Genomic DNA, 20,928 nt, shown 5'->3' on the forward strand with positions numbered 1-20,928 from the left:
TTTCTTCCTTCACTGACAAGAAAACTGACCAATGGGGCCGAGAGGAGGCTCGTGAAGTCTGGTCATTGGGCAGCCGGGCAAGACCGGGAAGCACTGCGTTCTGGGAGTCGTAGTCTTCCCCCTTTTACCGGATGTTTTGCAGCGTTTTTTCAAGCCGAGGTTTCTTGACCTGCCGCTGAGTGAGGAAATCGCCTGGCGGTTGGACTGGAAGTAGCCGAAACGTCAGAGAATCGGAGTTTATACTCAGGGAGATAAAAACATAAAAGCAAATCGTTTTTTAAATGTATTAAACCAAGTGTACTGGATATGTTTCCCAAGCAACTGCCCTCAGATGGAATTCCGAAAAAACAAAGTGGATTTTGAGAATCTGTGGGGTGGAAATAGAACAATAGCACTTTTGGGAAAGGTTCTTTAGTTCAGCGACCCATTTGCTCTCTGACTACCGTTGCCTGAAATACCCATAAACATATCAGGCCGCGGAGGAGGGCGAAGTTAAAGAAACATTTTCAGTATCGTATCCCGCCCCCCACCTAGAGATGGCCTCGCGTGTTATTCTACAAAGGTCTGGACATAATTACTACACCATCTTACTTGCAAATGGGTAAGTTAAAGCTTTCTCGCCTTCTAAGGAGATCACAAGATGTTTTAAAATAACTTCGTTAAAAAATAAATAAATAAAATAAAATAAAATAACTTCGTTTACCGAAAGATAATTAACCCAAAGAAGAAACAGAAAAAAAAAAGTGGTTCAAACCACTCTTTTAAGTATCAGTCGTAATTAAGATACAGTAAATCTGAAATTACAAATAACTAAAAGATCAATTGCACGTCCAAGGTTTTTTGTTTTGTTTTTAATCTTTAATAAGTGTACGACTCAATAAATTTTTATTATGTGTGTACTTAAATTTTTATTATGTCTTCAGGACTTACTGTGCCCTGCTAGGTATTCTAAGTGTAGTCTGCCTAAACAAAATATATATGCCATCTATATGTATGTGAAATATGTATTTTAGTTATTACACAATTTATATTATTTTTGTGTTTGGTGTCAACCTAGTGGGCAGGTACATTGATCCTTAGTCAAGGAAAATGGGTGCTTATCTGACTGCTTGCTTTTGTTTATATTAACAGGCAAATTTTTTTAAAAAAATAGAAATTCTAGATGAGGATCCTGTTTGCAATTATATAGTAAGAGATAATTCCATATTAATTTAAAAGTGCCTTTATCACCTGATTATAACTATCATTTTATGAATATATTGAAAGCAGTACTGATGATATTCTCAGCTCTGTAAACAAATTGAAATTAGTACTATGAGAATCAGGAAGCTTAGTTCAAGCAAGCAAATTAAGCAAATAATTTCATTTGTAAAGGAAAAATCCAAAGAAGTGAGAGTATGAAACCAAATCTTTGACTCTAACACACTTTTCTGTGGGCTTCAGTTTCCTCATTTAAAGGTGAGGAAATTAGAAAACTTCTAATAATTTATCCCATTCTAACATTCCGTGAGCCTATGGCAAATTTGGAAACTGTGTAAAGACAATTCCATTTAAAATTAATCATACTGTGTTTCTTGATAAAGACTTTATTTGCTTTAATGTCATAATCTTCAGTCATGAAGGACTTTTGGATATTTAATTGGTGTTTCTCCCATTCATTAGGGAGTAGATCTTTGAGCAAAGAAAGTGTTTCATTTATTATTCCCTACTCCTCCAAACTATTCAGAAAGAAAAATCAATCAGGTTGCTGCTAAAAAAAAAAAAAAAAAAGGGGGGGGCATTTGTACACATCTTATATAGAGTCTACTTGAGCTTAGCCAATGTACTTCTTCAGAATGAAGCACATGTAACCTGATGAAGTAGTGGATCAATAGTTTCCATTTTTGCTCACATTCTTGCTTTCCCTCTGTATCCATTCTCTCCACCCTATGCCTTGATGGACCTAAACCAGTCTCCAAGGCTAAAGAAACACTAGGGGGCTCCCTAGAGAGCAGAAGTATGTAGGAAGATGGTAGAAAACAAAACTTGCAAAGAATATGCAGTACTTCCATTTTCCATGTCCTTAGAGACCAAAAAGTACCCAAAGGCACCATGAGAAATATGATTTATTCTCACTAAATGATACACATCTTTGTTCAAACCAATGAACAATATTATGTGTTGCAAGACTTCAAACAATACCCTGTGATTAAAGACTAGCTTTAGGCATCCAGGAAAATGCCATAGGCCATTATAGACGTTTGTTATTCTCTCAAAGGCCACAAAAGATTGGAAGTAAAAAATTCTATACCTCTAGGTGCCAGAGCAGCCTAAGGAATAACCTACAGGTCCAGGCTTGCCCTGGCCAAGCAGATCTCTTCCTTTATGTTATACAGACTAGTCAGAATCTTCTCCAGATGACATAGTGTAGGGTCTTGAGCACCAAGATCAGCAGCCTCATTTCTCTTTCTGGCTGCTCTAGTTATTAGTTGTGTGACCGTGGGCAACTTACTTAGTTACTCTACCTCAGTTTTTTCATCTTGAAAAATTAGAAGTAGTATATAATTTTAAGAATGACTTGAATATTCAGTGAGGTAATAACAGATAAAAAAAAAAAAAATACTGAGAAAAGTGCCTGGCATGTAGTAAGCACTAAATAAATGTTAACCACTGGTGGTGGTGGTGGTGAGATGGTGGTGGAGGTATTAGTGGTTGGAGGAGAGTCAAGAGATGTTGGAAGAAAAGGGGAGGAAGCACTCTGGTGGATTCTGGAGCAATTCAAACAATCATATTCAAGCCTCCTCCCCACTCCCACCAAAAGCTTAGAATAGAACCAATCCATGCATTTCTTTCAGTGAGAGTTTGTTGGCTGCAAATCCAATAGGCTAAAGGAGTGATACATTCAGAAAGTATTATCTGGCCCTAATTCTGCCTGTGTTGAGAACCATCAGAGGCATTTGCTCCATGCTTAAGGAACATTATGGAAGAAGACCAAATGGTCTCTGGAGTTAGCCAGCATGTCTTATACCAAAAGGAGAGTGTCATAGCATCTGCTCCCATCCTTTGCTTCCTGGAGTCCTTCAGGTTAGATATGCTATAAAGAGCAGGAAAATGCAGGAGCCAAAGGGCATCAGTGATCCTGATTTGCCCATTAGATTTGACAACATAGTTGGCCTGCTGACAATTTGTGATTAATTGTCGTTTGCCAAAGTTAATTTCAGCAATTGGGTTACTTAGTCCTGGAAAGGTCATCTCCATTCTTTTTTTTTTTTTTTAAACAAGATTTTATTGACAAATAAAAGGTCATTCCCATTCTTAACTTCACAAATTTCCCCAAAGCTCTGTTTGAAGAGTTTTACTTCGGTGCTTAAAGATTTGCAGGAGAAAATTACCAAAAACTTACTGAGTAAATAACTCATTTACATATGAGATTCTCTAATAATAAACTCTCTGGAAATCTGTCTTGATTTGTGTACACTTAAAAAAATACAGACTCTTATGCTTTTAATTGTGCCAATATAATAAAATGATGAAGAGATTTAGCGTATCAATCAGCCAAATATTAGTTGAACATTTGTATACCAAATTCTGTCCTTGACCAGAGACTTTAGCTCAGTACTGCCCAATGGAAATACAACGCATGACACATATATAACGTAAAGTTTTCTAGTACCTACGTTTTAAAAAGTAAAAACAGTTTTTACTTTTGAGAGGTGAAATTAATTTGACAATACATTTTATTTAACCCCATTTATTTAAAATATCATTTCAATATGTAGTCAATATAAAAGAAGTATTAATAAAATATTTTACTTTAAAAATTTTTTTTCTTTTTGAGAGCAAGAGAGAGTGCACGCACATGCATGTGCAACTGGGGAAGTGGGGTGGGGCTGCGGGAATGGGAGGGAGATCTTAAGCAGGCTCCAAGCTCAGCACAGAGCCAAGGCTGAGGTGGGGCTTGATCCCAGGACCTTGAGATAATGACCTGAGCTGAAATCAAGAGTCACATACTTAACCCATTGAGTCATCCAGGCACCCCTTCCTTTTTTCTATACTGAGTCTTAAAAATCCAGTGTGATTTCTTACCCACATCCCAATTCAGACTTGCCACAATTTGGAAGCTCAGTTACCACATGTGGGTAGTATCTACCATATTAGCACAACTTTGGAATACAAAAATCTATCTCTTGAAATAGGTTACGATTTAACTTGAAAAAATAGCAACCATTTATTGAACATGTACACTGTGTTAGACTATGCTAAATATTTTACCATATAATCTCATTTAATCTTTAAAATACTTTGTGATGTGGTTATTTTTTTTAAGTTTATTTCTTTGTTTTGAGACAGAGACAGTGGGAATGGGGGAGGGGTAGAGAGAGGAAGACAAAGAATCCCAAGCAGGCTTCGTGCTGCCAGCGAAGAGCCCAATGCGGGGCTCAAACTCATGAAACCATGAGATCATGACCTGAGCCAAAACCAGCCACCCAGGCACTCCATGATATGGTTATTTTTAATTCCCATTTTACAGATGAGGATACTACAGCTTTAAATATCCCAGGGGGTGCCTGGGTGGCTCAGTTGGTTAAGCCTCCTATTTCAGCTCAGGTCACAATTTTGCAGTCCGTGGGCTCAAGCCCCGTGTGTTGGGCTTGTGCTGACAACTCAGAGCCTGGAGCCTGCTCTCTCTTTCTCTCTCTCTCTCAAAAATGAATAAACATTAAAAAAATATGTATCCCAGAATCCCATACCAGTAAAGGTCAAAAGCTGGATATGAACCAAGGTCTGTATCACTATACTGAATACTCCTTTAAGAACAAATGAGTATGTTAAGATCCAAATGCAGAATCTGACCCAACAGACTTACTAGAATTTACTTAAATATTGATCAAATGGATATTTTATATTTTAAAATACTTTACTTGGGGTAAGTAAACCGTACGTCATAATTTTGAAGTTTCAAAATATTTTATTAAAAAAATTTTTTTTAGTGTTTGTTTATTTTTGAGGATAAGAGAGAGACAGAGTGTAAGCGGGGAAGGGGTAGAGAGAGAGGAAGACACAGAATCTGAGGCAGGCTCCAGGCTCTGAGCTGTTAGCACAGAGCCCAACGTGGGGCTCAAACTCACTAGCCGTGAGATTATGACCTGAGCTGAAGTCGGATACTTAACTGACTGAGCCATCCAGGCGCCCCTCAAAAGTATTTTAAATGCTTGTCTTTATTCAGCCGACAGAGCTTTGAGGTGAGGATATTTATTCATACTACAAATAATGATGCCAGGTTTTTTTTTTATTATATGTAAGGTATTTAGGAGGATACAAAGATGAGTAAGATGAGAAGTTTACAATCTAGTATGAAAAATAAGGCACAAACATAAATTACCCTGAGAAAAGGCAACATGTGTTCTAGGCATGGTACAAAGTGCCATATGAGTTAAAAAATGGCAGATATAAATTTGCACAGGAGTCCAGGCGAAAACCTCTTTGGCCCCGGCCACAGCAGCTTCTTACTCAACATGTCTCTGGAGGTAAGGGAAACAAAAAACCTCATCAAGAGCTTCTGTACAGCAAAGGAAATAATCAGAAAAACTAAAAGGCAACTGACAGAATGGGAGAAGATATTTGCAAATGACATATAAGATAAAAGGTTAGTATCCAAAATCTATAAAGAACTTTTCAAACTCAACACCCAAACTTCTCCAAAGAAGACATCCAGATGGCCAACTGACACATGAAAAAATGCTCTCATCATCAGGGAAATACAAATCAAAACCACAGTGAGATACCATTTCACACAGTCAGAATAGCTAAAATTAACAACTCAGCAACATTGGATGTTGGCAAGGATGCAGAGAAAGAGGATCTCTTTTGCACTGCTGGTGGGAATGCAAACTGATGCAGCCACTCTGGAAAACAGTGTGGAGGTTCCTCAAAAATTTTAAAATAGGACTGCCCTATGGCCCAGCAATTCCACTACTAGGTATTTATCCAAGGGATACAGGTGTGTTGTTTTGAAGGTACATATGCACCCCAGTGTTTCTGGCAGCACGATCAACAATAGCCAAAGTATGAAAAGAACCCAAATGTGTCCATCAACAGATGAATGGATAAAGAAGATAAATGGACAGATGAATGGATGGATATATATATATATATATACACACATATATATACATATACATACATACATACATACACACACACACACACACACACACACACACACAATGGAATACTACTCGGCAATGAAAAAGATTGAAATCTTGCCATTTGCAACATGGATGGAACTAGAGGGTATTATGCTAAGCGAAATTAGAGAAAGACAAATATCATATGACTTCACCTGTGGAATTTAAAATACAAAACAGGAACATAAGGGAAGGGAAGAAAAATAATATAAAAACAGGGAGGGGGACAAAACATAAGAGACTCTTAAATACAGAGAACAAATTGAGGGTTGCTGGAGGGGTTGTGGGTGGGGGGATGGGCTAAATGGGTAAGGGGCATTAAGGAAGACACTTGTTAGGATGAGCACTGGGTGTTATACATAGGGGATGAATCACTGGATTCTACTCCTGAAATCATTATTGCACTATATGTTAACTAACTTGGATGTAAATTTAAAAAATTAATTAATTTTTTAAAAAATAAATTGAAAAAAATTTGCACAGGAGTGATGATGGAAAACTAAAGAAAGGGGATGGTATTTGGTTTGAGAATCAAAAGGTGGGCAATATTTCCAGCAGAGAGATCTGACAACAATGACATTCGAAGCAAAATGTAAAAACAGGTGAGTACACAGTGAAGCAAGGGTTCATTGGGCCTGACTTTAGGGGACACTGACCAGCAGAGTTAGAAGGCTGTGCTTGATTTCATAGGCAAAAGGCAGCCAAAGGGAAGACTGTATGAAGTTGTGCTTTAGGAAGGTTAATCGGGCTAGAGAATATGTAGTGTGGATTATTTTTAAATATTTATTTATTTTGAGAGAGAAAGAGAACACATGTGTAAGCATGCAGATAGAGAGAGGGAGAATCCAAGCAGGCTCCACCCTGTCATCCCAGAGCCCAGCTCGGGGCTCCATCTCTTGAACCGCAAGACCATGGCCTGAACCAAAATCAAGAGTCACACCAACTGAGCCACCCAGGTGCTCCTAGAATGGATTACTTTAATCAAATAAAAGAAATCAGGCTGGAAAGTGTGTACAAAGAAAGAACTAAAAGAGAAGAATGGGAGTGAAACATTTCAAAGGAAAAATGGACACATCTAAAAGCTATTTAAATGGAAGTAGGAATGAAGGAGAGAGAGATGAAAATTACATATATGTAGGGGCGCCTGGGTGGCGCAGTCGGTTGAGCGTCCGACTTCAGCCAGGTCACGATCTCGCGGTCCGGGAGTTCGAGCCCCGCGTCGGGCTCTGGGCTGATGGCTCGAGCCTGGAGCCTGTTTCCGATTCTGTGTCTCCCTCTCTCTCTGCCCCTCCCCCGTTCATGCTCTGTCTCTCTCTGTCCCAAAAATAAATAAACGTTGAAAAAAAAAAAATTAAAAAAAAAAAGAAAAAGAAAATTACATATATGTAGAAAAAATGCATGTGCTTCACACACAATGCCTCAAGCGCTTACAAAAGCTTCTAGTTGCTAATGATCCTTAATTAGATTACCGTTTAGAATGAATAATTGTTTTGCAGTTAAGACACAGAAGAAAAGAAATTTAAGAGGCAACCCACATCTTTCAAAACACCAGTAATCAGGGGAGGAATACAGCTTTGACATTTAGTTCCAAAACTTTGTCTGGGACAGCATAGAAAAAGAAGGAAAATAACATTCTGTTGAATTTTAAAACAAAGTATATATAAACTATATCTCAATAAAGCAGACTGTTCATAAATTATGCTTCCATCAAGTTTATTCTAAAAATCTAAACAAAGGAAATAAATCATAAAAGCAGCATGACTGCATTTGGTCAGTGGCAGGTGGTGGGGGGAGTGTTGGGGGAAGCCAGTGCTCTTTGAAGTAAGCTAAATGTCACTTTTAATTGGCTCCATGTCATTTGCCTAAGAACCTAGTTCCTGTGCACAGCATTCACAACCAGTTTGACAGACCAGAAACCAGGGTTTAGGAAGACTGAATCTCATTGCATCCCCTACTCACTGAGCATTTGACATTGACATAGAGCAGAATTTGAAAGATGCTTGTGAGGCACTTTGGAACATAAGCCACGGAGATGGTTGTATTGATCACTCACTTTCCCTTTATAGAAATATATTAAGATCACATCCTATATTCTTTACCCCCAGCTTATAACCTACTGTACACTTCCAGCACCTTCTTATATTCTTCTAGCTCAATGTGGGGATCTTTAGATAAAAAGAAATACAGGCCTTCATTATCCCTCTTCCAGCCCTCCAATATTCCATTGGTTTTAGAGAGTATAGAAAAACCATTAACACTCTAGTTTTATATTTTAAGTGCTACACCAATCAAACCAAAAATCTCTGAAAAGCTGAGAGGATTAGTGTTTACCTCTTTTCCCCAGCCTTTCAACTGGATTCTTTGATGAGCCTCCAAAAAATATCTCTGATCTGAAAACAAACCCAGATGGATATTTTTCCTGGCCTATTTTCATCTGGTTAGCCACCCATTTCTTTCTGTGCCAATACAGGAAGGGAATATGAGAAAATGGAAGATGTTGGCTCAAAGCCCTAGAGGTCTGGGGAAAGTGACTTTTAAAATAATCATTCTTTATGCACTGCCATGCTCCAATGCCACCTTCATTGATGGCAAATGCAAAGTATGCCAACAGTGTTTATTAAAATAAATGAGTATCAGGGTGAATACTAAAACTTCCAAAAGTGGAAGTTACTGTTGAGGCCATTTAATTTAAAGCCCCATCATAATTTAGACAACTGAAGTCCAGAGAAGTTTAATTAGATTATAAAATCAACATATTTACAATAAATAGGTAAAGAAACAGTACACAACAAGACCCTGAAAGGTAGGTTTGAGCAAATCAAAGTTTTAGAATTGAAAAATACAGTTATTTAAAAAATAAAGTAATGGACTGATTAAAAGCAGAATAGACACATTTGAAAAGAGAATTAGTAAACTAGAAGATGGAGCAGAGGAAATTGCCATAATGCATATGCATAATGCAGAGTAGAAGAAACGAAAAATATGAAGAGGAGTTAAGAGAAATGAATGATAGAAGGAAAAGTTTCAAATATATATTTTTAAAAAAATTTTTTTAATGTTTATTTTTGAGAGAGAGAGAGACAGAGCATGAACAGGGGAGGGTCAGAGAGAGGGAGACACAGAATCTGAAACAGGCTCCAGGCTCTGAGCTGTCAGCACAGAGCCCGACACGGGGCTCGAACTCACGGACCGTGAGATCATGACCTGAGCCGAAGTCAGCCGCTTAACCGACTGAGCCACCCAGGTGCCCCAAAAGTTTCAAATATGTTTAATGGGAATTCTAGATGGAGAAAAATTAAGGAAATAGATAATAGATAAAAATTTTCCAGAATTGGTCAATGACAAGAATCCTCAGATTTAAGAATCACAATGAATCCAAAGCAAGGAATATGAAATTAAACCTTCATTTAGACACACTGTAATGAAACCCAGAAAATGGGGGAGATATTAAAAGTAATCCAAAAAAGAACAGTTTAGACTGGCCACAGATTTGACAATTATAACAACAAAGGTTAAAAACAATGGAATAATATTTTCAATTCCCAAAGAAAATAACTGACAGCCTAGAATCCTATATCTTGTTAAACTGTAATTAAAGAGGGCAAAATTGGGGCACCTGGGTGGCTCAGTCATTTGAACATCCAACCTTGGCTCAGGTCATGATCTCATGGTTCAGAAGTTTGAGCCCTGCATCAGGTTGTCTGTTGTCAGCTCAGAGCCCACTTTGGATCTTCTGTCTTCCTCTCTCTCTGCCCCTCCCCTGTTCATTCTCTCTCTCTCTCTCTCTCTCTCTCTCTCTCTCTCTTCCCCCCCTCTCCCTCTCTCCCTCTCTCAAAAAATAAACACTTTTTTAAAAAAGAGAGCAAAATAAAGACTTTCAGAGTAACACTTCAGACCTTTGTTAAATGGACTTTATATTTGTCTGTTAGAGCTGCCATAACAAAATACCACAGGCTAGATTGCTTAAACAATAGAAACTTATTTCTCATAGTTCTGGAGGCAGGAAGTCCCAGATAAAGCTCTGGTAGGGTTCAGTTTTTGGTGAGAAGTTTCTTTCTGGCTTGCAAATGTCCACCTTCTTGCTGAGTCCTCCCATGACCTTTCCTATGAGCATATGCAGAAAGAGAGAGATAGAGAAGGAAAGAAGGGTCTGTCTTCCTCTTCTAATAAGGCCCCCAGTCCTATTAGATTAGGGCCCCACCCTTATGATCTCATTTAACCTTAATTATCTCCTAAAGATCTTATTTCCACATATAATCACATTGGGGATTAGGGCATCAGCATAAGAATTTTGGGGAGGACACAATTCAGTCCATAACAGACGCATAGGATACATGTCAGAAAGAAGGAAATTGAACAAAAGTAAGGAAAAAAATAAAGGTCAGCAAAGAAATTGGTAAACACAAAGGTAAATCTAGAGGAATATTGACTCTAAAAGTAAGTACTACTAATAACTAATTTGGAGAGGACTAAAACTGGATGTAAATAACTAGCATTGTCCAATAGTACTTTCAATAGTGATGGAAATGTTCTATATCGGCTCTGTCCAAAATGGTAGCCATTAGCCACACGTAGCTATGAAGCACTTAAAATGTGGCTCTGCAATGAAGAAAATTTTAATTATATTTAATATTAATTTCAATTTAAGTATCTGCATGTGGGTAGTGGCTACCATATTAGTACAGAATTACACAATAATAGCATTGCAAATGGCTAGAGCAGATCAACGTTAAATATTCTAAGGTCTTTATCTGGAAGGAGAAGGGACATTTTGAAGGTAGTTATTCATATTAAAATTTTAAGGACAGACACTAGAAAAATTGAAATAGAATGTATCCTTTACAAAGTAGCAGAGGAAACAGGAATAAAGAAAGCATTATTGATACACAGAAGATAGGAAAAAGAGATGAAAGAAATCAAAGAAAAGCATAGTAAATAGAAACCATAAGAAATATGATAGAAATAAATAAGAAATATACCAGTTTCTTCTTATAATGGAATATAGAATTTTAAGGAACCTCATCTATCAAGGGCATATTGAGTAAAAAAAAATCAGCAAAAGATATGTACACTATTAAACCTTTTATGAAAAGTTTCAAACCATATAAGCTATTACTATTTTTTTATTAACACATAAATATATCAACTATAACAATATGCATGGGAATGAATGACAAAACCCAACTTCAGGAGAGTGATTTCTATTGGAGGAAGGGTGATGGAAAGGGAGTAGATCTTTAGTTGAATCTAAATATTTTTAAGGGGCGCCTGGGTGGCGCAGTCGGTTAAGCGTCCGACTTCAGCCAGGTCACGATCTCGCAGTCCGTGAGTTCGAGCCCCGCGTCGGGCTCTGGGCTGATGGCTCAGAGCCTGGAGCCTGTTTCCGATTCTGTGTCTCCCTCTCTCTCTGCCCCTCCCCCGTTCATGCTCTGTCTCTCTCTGTCCCAAAAATAAATAAACGTTGAAAAAAAAAAAATAAATATTTTTTAAGAAAAGATTTGAAGCAAATATGACAATGTCAACCTATAAAATGTGGGTGGTAAGTACCTGGGTTTCAAACTCTATTGTTTGAAACTGGTAGTTTCAAACTCTTTTATAAAGAAAAACTCAAGTTCAAAAGAAACATATCTATCCAGATACTTTCTTCTTTTCTGTGTTAGACTATTTCTATCTGACTGCTTTAGATCTTAGGATTTGAACTTGATTTTTTGTCACTTAGGAAACTTCCATTCACAAAATAGTTAACATCATGAGCCCTCCCTACACCAGAGGACTAAGGAGCTGGACAACCCAGTTCCACTGGGAAGTTCTGTTTCCTTATAACAGGGGTCAGCAATTTAATTTAACACAGTGTTCTATTAGTGGAATGAGTGAGTACTCTTGGATGCCATTGGGTCGCTGGGGGGAAGGAAGAAAGAAGTGGGAGAAGAAAAAGAAAATAGGGGAATAGTGGGGGGAAGAGAAGGAGTTATGGTAGTGGGCTACCAACTGACTGCTCACACGTGAGCAGCATATCCCTATAAAAGAAAGCAGGATCGGGGCGCCTGGGTGGCGCAGTCGGTTAAGCGTCCGACTTCAGCCAGGTCACGATCTCGCGGTCCGTGAGTTCGAGCCCCGCGTCGGGCTCTGGGCTGATGGCTCAGAGCCTGGAGCCTGTTTCTGATTCTGTGTCTCCCTCTCTCTCTGCCCCTCCCCCGTTCATGCTCTGTCTCTCTCTGTCCCAAAAATAAATAAACGTTGAAAAAAAAAAAAAATTTAAAAATAAAAAAAAATAAAAAAAAAATAAAAAAAAAAAAAAGAAAGCAGGATCTAATGACCTCATCTCATTGCTTTGGCATTTTTTTCTATTAGTGCTCCTTTTATTGTATTGCAAGTACTGTTTATATATCTGTCTCCCAATGGACCATGTCTCATCCCACTTCTTACCTTGAGTGCTTAGCACTCTGCCTGACAGAGTAGGTCTTAATGAATGTCTGTTAACGGTGAATACACAGCTTCCAATCTTAAGTGATTTCTGGCTTCTTGTTTAAGCCTTCCAAGCCTTTCTGTTTTGCTTTACTGCCTTCTTGGGTCCTTTTTCAGGCTCTTGAAATTTGAAACCTTTAAGCCTCTGTCCAGCTCTAAACTGGGACATCCAAACCAACTTCTAGGTGGCCTACAGAGAGTACTTTGTCAGGAAGGTAAGGGAGATAGACTGGGAGCAATGTCTGGAAATAGGGATGTTCTGGGGGTGTCCCAGGAGTGCCACAGAATCCTGAACCTGAGTTTTTTACTTTGTGGGAGCCATGACAGGGAGCCATGATCAAGAGGATAAAGGGAGAGGGATTGTGGCATTCCTGACACCTAGTGTTCATGTCCTCCCTCCCCTGTGTCTCATGCTGAAGTGTGGGTCCCCCAATCCCCTTTTCACACCCAGCCCCAGCCTCCCAAAGCCAGCCCTGTTCTTCATTATAACAATCCTGACTTTTTAGGAGAAATCAGCTGTTGCTTACAGCTGTGGGAGGTACTATCTTAACAGAGACAGCAGTCTGGACAGCAAGATATTTCTGTCAACTGTGCTGTGGGAACAGGTCCATTCTGTTTGGTTGCCATTAAAGGGATTTTCCTACAAAGATGTTTGTACAGTCTGTTGGGGAGATAACTGGCCCTGCCTTGGGCCTGCTTGCTCATTGGCCAGCCAGTGTCTTTCAGCAGTGAGCTGTTCAGGAGCCATGTTAAAGTGGAGGCAGATAAGTGGGAAGGCTGAATGTAGCTCAGATAATTAATTGCACATTGCAGTGAGACAGGCACATGAACAACACACCCCTGGATTACTTAGAGGAATCCTGCTCTTTGCTTCAAGAGGGCACAAGACAACAGGTGCATACTTACCTTTCCCTGTCAACAGATTGGGGTGGCTAAGGCTGGCCAAGGAAACTCCTCACCTCACATCAGTTATGTTGGGTCCTGGGCAGGTCTGGGGTCTCTGATTCATCCTTGGTGGATGAACCCTCTCTGTAGGTTCTGTCCCGCCCTGCCATAGGCTCTAACTTGAGCAAAGCATAGCAGTGCAAGGGCCTACAATATTAGCAAGCTTTATGGTCTTGGAACCTCCACAGCATCATCTGTTGTACCAGGCACATCCCTGATAATCTCCAGCAGTTAAACCAACACAAAAAGCAGCAGCCATAGCAAATTCTACAGCAGTGGGGGCTTCTCTGGGAGTTCTTGCCTCGATAGCATTGTCCCTCACCTACTGCCATTCCAGCCACTCTCTGAAATGGAGGTAGAAACAGAGTGCAGGGCCTTTCACATTAACTGGCCTAGGTGTGGTCCACCCTGATCCATCCCATCAGCCACTGGGGGTTGTAAAGAAAGAAAATGAATCCCATATTACTGCCCTTATAGCCTCCAAATTGCTCCAATAAGGACCCTTTTATTGGACACTATGCACCAGGAAGAAACAATGTACTCTGAACTCCCATGAACCACAAAAGATTTGCCTCAATACTGTGCCAAGAAACTTGACCAAACTTCTACCTACATTAGGCTGTATCCCTAAAGGTGACCCCACCTCTTGTGCTGAGTCTTTGCTCAAGAAAATACAATTCTGCCAAACTTCAGAATGTACTTTGTCCCAACCCACATTGCCAAACTGTTTTCAATCATTTTCCACTTAACACCCTTCAGTAATTTTTCATTTCCCCATGGCCCCCTTTTTAGTTCCCTATAGTCTTCCCTATCTCCTTTTTGTTCCCCCTTTTATACTACTCAGTAGTAGTATAATTACCTTTAAGGGATTAATTCCCATTAGTCCCTTAAAAAACCTGTCACCTTTGTCTTAGTTGGTGTTGAGCTCACTCTATATTGGAGTCTCTCTTCCCTATTGCTCTAGTGTGAATAAAACCTACCTTTCCACCTTTAACAAGTGTCCAGTGCTGTTTCTCTTTGCAAGGACCAATCCAGGACTTCCCCTGATGGCTTCAACTCTCATGCCCCCAGGCCAGGAGCCAGTGGGACCATCTCAGACACCACAGCAGGATCCATCTGGGGTCCACTGGCTCCAGCAGAGATCCAACAGCTGTTCACCAGTATAGCAGAACCTGCCATCAAGAGGTATCTGAAGACATCTCACCACAACACTTCAGTCATCGAAGATGTGGCCAGGTGCCTTCAGGAGCAGAGATGTGTCTGGCATGCACACCAGTGCTCTATCAAGTTCAAGGCCCCATATGTGGCCTACAAGAAGGCCCACATGGCATTCTGCACTACACAGAGAGAGGTCAGGTGCTGCAGATCATGGGCAACAGCAGCCTGACAACCTCAGGGAGCAGACCCTGCCATGGGATCTGGCCACCACCAGGTCAACCCAGGGAAGGAGAAAAGGTAATGAGCAGAAATATGGATGAGCAGAAGAATACTCACTCTTCCAGGAAGCAGCAGCTGGAGGCACCAGAACCACAGATGGAGACAAGAGTATCAGTTTAAGCTGGAAGTGGAAATGTTAAAGAGTTGTTCAGTTGGTGCCCAAACCAGTAAGACAACTGAGATGAAGGATACCCAAGGGACAACCAAGGGACTGAGCACATAAGTGGCCAAGTGTGTTCTACCAGAGCCCTGATGACATGAGACTGAGTAGAGAAGGAAACCAAAGTAGGGATCCCCTCAAAGAAGTCCGAGCTCCTGAAAACTTAAGAAAGCATGGTTTCCCCATAGGTGTTGAAACCCACATATTAAAGCTGGAAGGGATGGCTGGAGATTATCTTCAATGCTTATATTTTACAGATGAGGAAAGCTAGCCAGAGGAAAGTTATTTGCATAAGGTGACACTGCCTTTTAGTGTTAAGACTGACCCTAGAACCCAAGCCCAGTGATCCTTCCTCTGGCTTTTATGGTCTCTTGCCTTAAATGTAGTTGATAATTGGTCATCATAGTCATCATTTGCTGTCTTACAAATGGGGCCTGGAAAGAATGGGATTAGGAGAGCAGCTAGAATTCTTTCTCCAGCAGAACTCCACAGGAGGCCAAAGTCTCCAGACAGACACCAGCCTCCGAGAGAGACTCCACCAGCAACACTAAATATTCCAGGGGTGTCTTCGGTATACCCTGGAGCACAGGTGGGCCACGTACACAAGCTGCAGCACAGCCAAGACCCTCAGGCACTACCAGACTATTGTTGCCATGGTTGTAGCTAAAATGGCAGAGACCAGGTGCTTAGAGAAGTGGCCCAGGAATCAGCTGCTCAGCTAGACCAGCACAATGCCCACATGGCAGCCTTGGTCCAGCTGGCCGGAGAGAGCTACACCTAGCACCAGGAGGGTGTCCGTGAGGGGGTAGCCCTCCTAAGGCCATCTCTAGGCCGCTTGGGCCAGAAATGAGACCTGCAGACTACAGCCTCTGTCATACCCAGCTACCCCAGGACTTTGGGAAGATTTCTCCATTGGGACTTGGATTCTTGCTTTTTTTATTCTTCTCCTTTTTCTTTTAGATGAAATTTGAAAATTAAATGGAAGAAAGGGATAGATAAAAAGGTGAACAAGAAGCAAAGGAATTTATTATTTTAATAAAAAGACCTTGATGTGAAAGCGGCTAGTATTTTAGGTTTTTTCCTTATGTCTCAGCCTCATAGCAAAGGATGGACAAACCTCTGGATCAGGGCTTCTAATGATTAAAATCAGGCCTTAACCAAGAGAGGCCATGGTGGTGAGGCTTAAGTCTGTTTTCTTGTTAACCCAAGCCCCTTTTGTTATCATTCATACATTCAAGAGACATTTGAAGGTCTGCTTGATGCCCAGGCATTATCTTAAGTACAGGGTATGGTATTCATTAGTGATAAAAATGCACATCATCTTTGGAAAGCAGTATGGTAGTTTTAAAAAATTAAGACTGGAACTACCATAGAATGTAGCAGTCCTGCTTCTGGGTATATAGCCAAAAGAATTGAACGAAGGATGTCAATGAGATATTTGCATACCCATGTTCATTGCAGCATTATTCACAGTAGCCAAGAGGTTGAAGCAAAATAAATGTCCATCAGTGGATGAATAGATGAACAATATGTGGTCTATGTATGCAGTGGAATACAATGCAGCCTTAAAAAGGAAGGCAATCCTGTCACATACTACAGCATGGATGAACCTGGAAGACATTGTGCTCAGTGAATAAGCCAGTTACCAAAGGACAAATGCTTTATGATTCTGCCTACATGAGGTATCTAAAGTAGTCAGATTCACAGAAAGCAGTCTGGTGGTGACCAGAGGCTGAGGGGAGGGGAAGGAGAGTTATTGTTTAATGGGTATAGAGTTTTAGTTCTGCCAGATGAGAAGGTTCTGGAGATCTATTTCAGAACAATGTAAATGTACTTAACAGTACTGAACTGTACACGTCTATGGTCAAGATGGGAGATTTTATTATTTTTTATTTTTTACCACAGTAAAGAAGAATACACATCATTCTTGCCCTAATGGACCTTATCATTTAAAGGGGAAGATAGTCATTGAATACAGCTAAAATGAATGATTACCACTATAAAGAAAATGAACAGGAAGAGTAATCAGACAAGGCTGTAGATACCTCAGGGTGATCCAGGAAGACTTCTCTGATTCTAGCACAAATTAGCTATCAATAGGCTCATTACAGAAAGCCATGCTCCCCACTCCTTTGTCCAAATGTAGAATAGTCCTGGAAATAAGTCTCTGCCAACTCAACTGCAGACCCCTGCTCTGGTCACTGCCATCATAATGGCGGTGGTAGGGTGGTAGCGAGACTCACACCAGCAAAGACACGCCAGCTCCTCTTCCTCCCTAAAGCACAGAGTGGGCTCAGGGTGACAGTTGCCTGAGCCTACACCCAGAGCATTCTTTTTTTGTGTGGTATTGTGGTGAGCCTTTTATGTATGACTTTTTTTAGTCTTTGTAAGCAGGGATACTGCCTATTTTAGGCCTTGGTGTCTCAAAGCATCTTTAGTATCTCATTTGCATTTATCGTGCAGAGAGTAGGCATTCCACATGGTTCATTCATAAATGCTCATCTCCAACTAATCCTTGGAGGTCGGTGTTTTAGTGGATATTTTCAAGCTCTCTGAAAAGACATGTCCTTTTTCATGAAGGTAAGAGGGTTACCTTTGATGCTTTCCTCACCAAATGATGGTAAAACCATTGGTGATGTTTCTCTGCTTCTGTATCTTTGATGATCTCAACCTCTGCTCAGTTGCTCAGCTCCTCGCTCAGCCCAGGGCCATGCTGTCACCATGATCCAGGCCTCTGGGTAGGCAACTGCCTTCCCTGGTTTCAGAAGGTTAAGAATGGCAGGAAACAGGACAAGCACCTAGCTCAAAAGTAAGTCTCTACCAAGGAACTGGGACCAACTCTGATCATCATCTAAACTTGTTTGAGGCCTCAGCAAATGCCGCTGGGTCTACAATGAGCAAAGACAATGGCATTTTCACACTAGACGTGATGGCAGTGCTAGAACTATAAGCAGACTTGTTGATTTTAGTGCGGCTCTCTCATGCTATAGGCAAAGAAGTTGAGACCTGAAGAGGTTCCAAGACCACGGGATCCTGGGAGGTGGACTCCCCTGTCCAGAACTTTTCCAAGTTTAGGCTGCACCCAAAGCTTAGCTTAATCTCAACCCCCAAACACTATCCTCCTGGCAATAATCTCTTGACAGACTTCAGGGCCAAGCAAAAGATGGGCTTGAGGTACAATTTTACTCTTTTCACCCAGTGTTTCTGTGCTACCTCCTCTCCACTGGACACTGGTTTCTGAGCTGTTTCAAGTCATTCCTCTTCCTTCTCACCCCTGAATTAGCAAATCACTAAACTCCTGCCCTATCTCAACATGTCCCCCAACCAAACAATGGTTTCCTTCTTTACCTTAATATCATCATTAATATTAAAAAGCATTTATAAATTACCTATCACCTCCCTCCAAGGTGACGCATAAATCAAAAAGAGATTTTTTTTTTAAAGACCATTCAAAACTTTGTTTTAAATTGCTCTTTTTAACTTGTAGAGCTTTCTCACTGTGGTATAGTCATGGTCCATCCTAAAATCCTCTCCACTCCCACTACCCACCTCTTCACCCTCCACACATACACTGATGAGGTTTTTCACTTCTAGGAAATTGTGTGAGGGAAGGAGAGAAAAATAGAAAAGGGGAGGGGCACAAGGTAAACAAGCAAAATCACAGCTGGGCTTGGTTTCTAAAGATGGAGACGCCAAGGCTCCTCCAGCTCTTGGAATTCCAGTTCACAGTTTGCTTCTCAATCTTGCCAGCTCCAGTCTCTGAGGGTGGGTGAACCTGAGCACACAGAGGAGAACTCTGGGAAAGGAGGCCTTTAGGAAACTGCCTGAAAGGTCGGGGCAGATGCCAAAACTTTATCTCCAGAGTCCCTCAATTTAACCCAACCGAAAGAATGGACAGCTCCATCATCCAATCAGCTATAGTGGTCAATCACAAGTAGAAGAGGGTGGATGTTAAAGCAGAACCTTCTAGGTAATCTGATTAAGTACCCTTCACCCACACACACGTACACGCACACATACACGCACACACACAGCTATATTCCCCACTGATTTCCTAGCTGATTCTCCTGCCCTCTTTCTTCCCCCTCTAATTCATCTCTCTGTGCTACTAAGGGTTATCTTTTTAAAAGGCTAAACTAATGTCTACCCTTGCTTAATTCTATCAGTGATTCCTTATTCCTTTTGGCTCACGGGAGGTTCAACCTCCTTAGATTGGCATGCAGGTCCCTGCCTGCCTCTGCAGCCCCATACTGCCATCTCACTTTGGCCTCCAGTTTACAGAGGTACCTGCAGCTCTTCTGGAGCACCACACCCTTGTGTCTTCTGCAGGTCCCTCTTCCTGGAGCTCTTTCTACCATGCTTGTCCTTTACCACTCAGCTCAAGGGCAAACTCTTACAGGTCTACTTAATTGCTACCCTTCTCTTCTGCAGCCATATGCCCAGGTCTTAACCTCCTCAAGACAGCTCTCTTGCTGTATGCTAACTGTCCAGTTCCTTGACTTTTTACCCCACTGGAATTCTTGAACGCAAGGACTGTATCTTTTTCACCTTTGCATATCCAGGGCTTAGTACATAGTAGGCACACAAAACTTGTAGTGCATGAATGATCTCAACAGTACACACGCTGCTTAGCAGGGAGTTGTTGGGAGAAGACTTCCTGCCTTGAAGGATCCCTTGGCAACTTCACATTTCTATCTTCTCCTAATTGTAAACACTTTGGGAATTGGGAATTGTAAACACTCTGAGTTTGGGAAAATGGAATCATTGACTATTAGACATGGAATGTACTTCAGAGCTCAAGAGAAGCAGGATGGGGTAGTAGCTGGGAAAGCAGGAAGGAAAAGGGGATGTGATGATAGAAACAGAGGTCAGAAAGGAGAGAAGATGCTATGCAGCAGTTTTGAAGATGGAGAAAGGGGCCAAAAACAAAGGAATGCAGGTAGTTTCCAGAAAATGGAAAAGGGAAGTAACATATTTTCCCCTAGAGTGTTTGGAAGGAGCATAGCCCTGCCTATGCCTTGACTTGAACACACTGAGGCTGATTTTGGACTTCTGCCCTGCAGAACTACAAGATAATAAATTTGTGTTGTTTTAAGCCACCAAGATTGTGGCAATTTGTTGCAGCAGCAATAGGAAACTAATACAGATTATTATTTTTTGAACAGGATTGGTCGAGAGAAGCACAGGTGTGTGTGTACAAGTGTAAATGTAAATGTGTATGAAAATACATGTGCCTTGGGGCACCTGGGTGGCTCAGTCGGTTGAGCGTCCACTTCCAGATTTTGGTTCAGGTCATGATCTGATGATGGTCCTGAGATCAAGCACTGCAAGTTGGGCTCTGCGCTGGATGGAGCCTGCTTGGGATTCTCTCCCCCTCGTTCTGCCACTTCCCCCTTCATGTGAGTGAAGTGCATGTGTACATGCTCTCTTTCTCAAATAAATAAATTTATTAAAAAAAAAAAAAGAAAATGCATATGCCTTTATGGATGATGAAAACAGCACTAAGGAAATTTTAAGCAGGACCAGCAGGTGAGCAGGGTGAGTCAGCCACAAAACTGAAACAAGTTTCTTTGACAGTGCAGGCAATTTGTCCCTCTACTGCTGGAGATAACCAACCTGTATGCCCTTTCCAGGAACTTTCTAAAAGGATACGGTACCTTTGGAGTGTTACAAACATTAATGGCAGTGCTTTATCTTCTGGGAGAGGGGAGGCTTAACATGAAAAGAAGAAAGAGAGCCTAAAGAAGAAATTCA

At 40.8% G+C, this 20,928-nt stretch overlaps 1 protein-coding gene across 3 annotated transcripts in view; it reads left to right on the forward strand.

Moving 5' to 3' along the window:
* The first annotated feature begins 69 nt into the window (after positions 1-69).
* Positions 70-20,928, forward strand: part of PAQR8 (progestin and adipoQ receptor family member 8) — a 122,044-nt gene continuing 101,185 nt past the window's right edge. For all 3 annotated transcript variants that reach the window (XR_006717258.1, XR_006717259.1, XM_045498523.1), the window contains exon 1: positions 70-601. The gene's annotated coding sequence lies outside the window, so the exon portion shown is untranslated. The remainder of the gene's footprint in view (positions 602-20,928) is intronic.

This window comes from Leopardus geoffroyi, chromosome B2 (assembly GCF_018350155.1).
Source record: "Leopardus geoffroyi isolate Oge1 chromosome B2, O.geoffroyi_Oge1_pat1.0, whole genome shotgun sequence".
In the NCBI taxonomy this organism is placed as follows: domain Eukaryota; kingdom Metazoa; phylum Chordata; class Mammalia; order Carnivora; family Felidae; genus Leopardus; species Leopardus geoffroyi.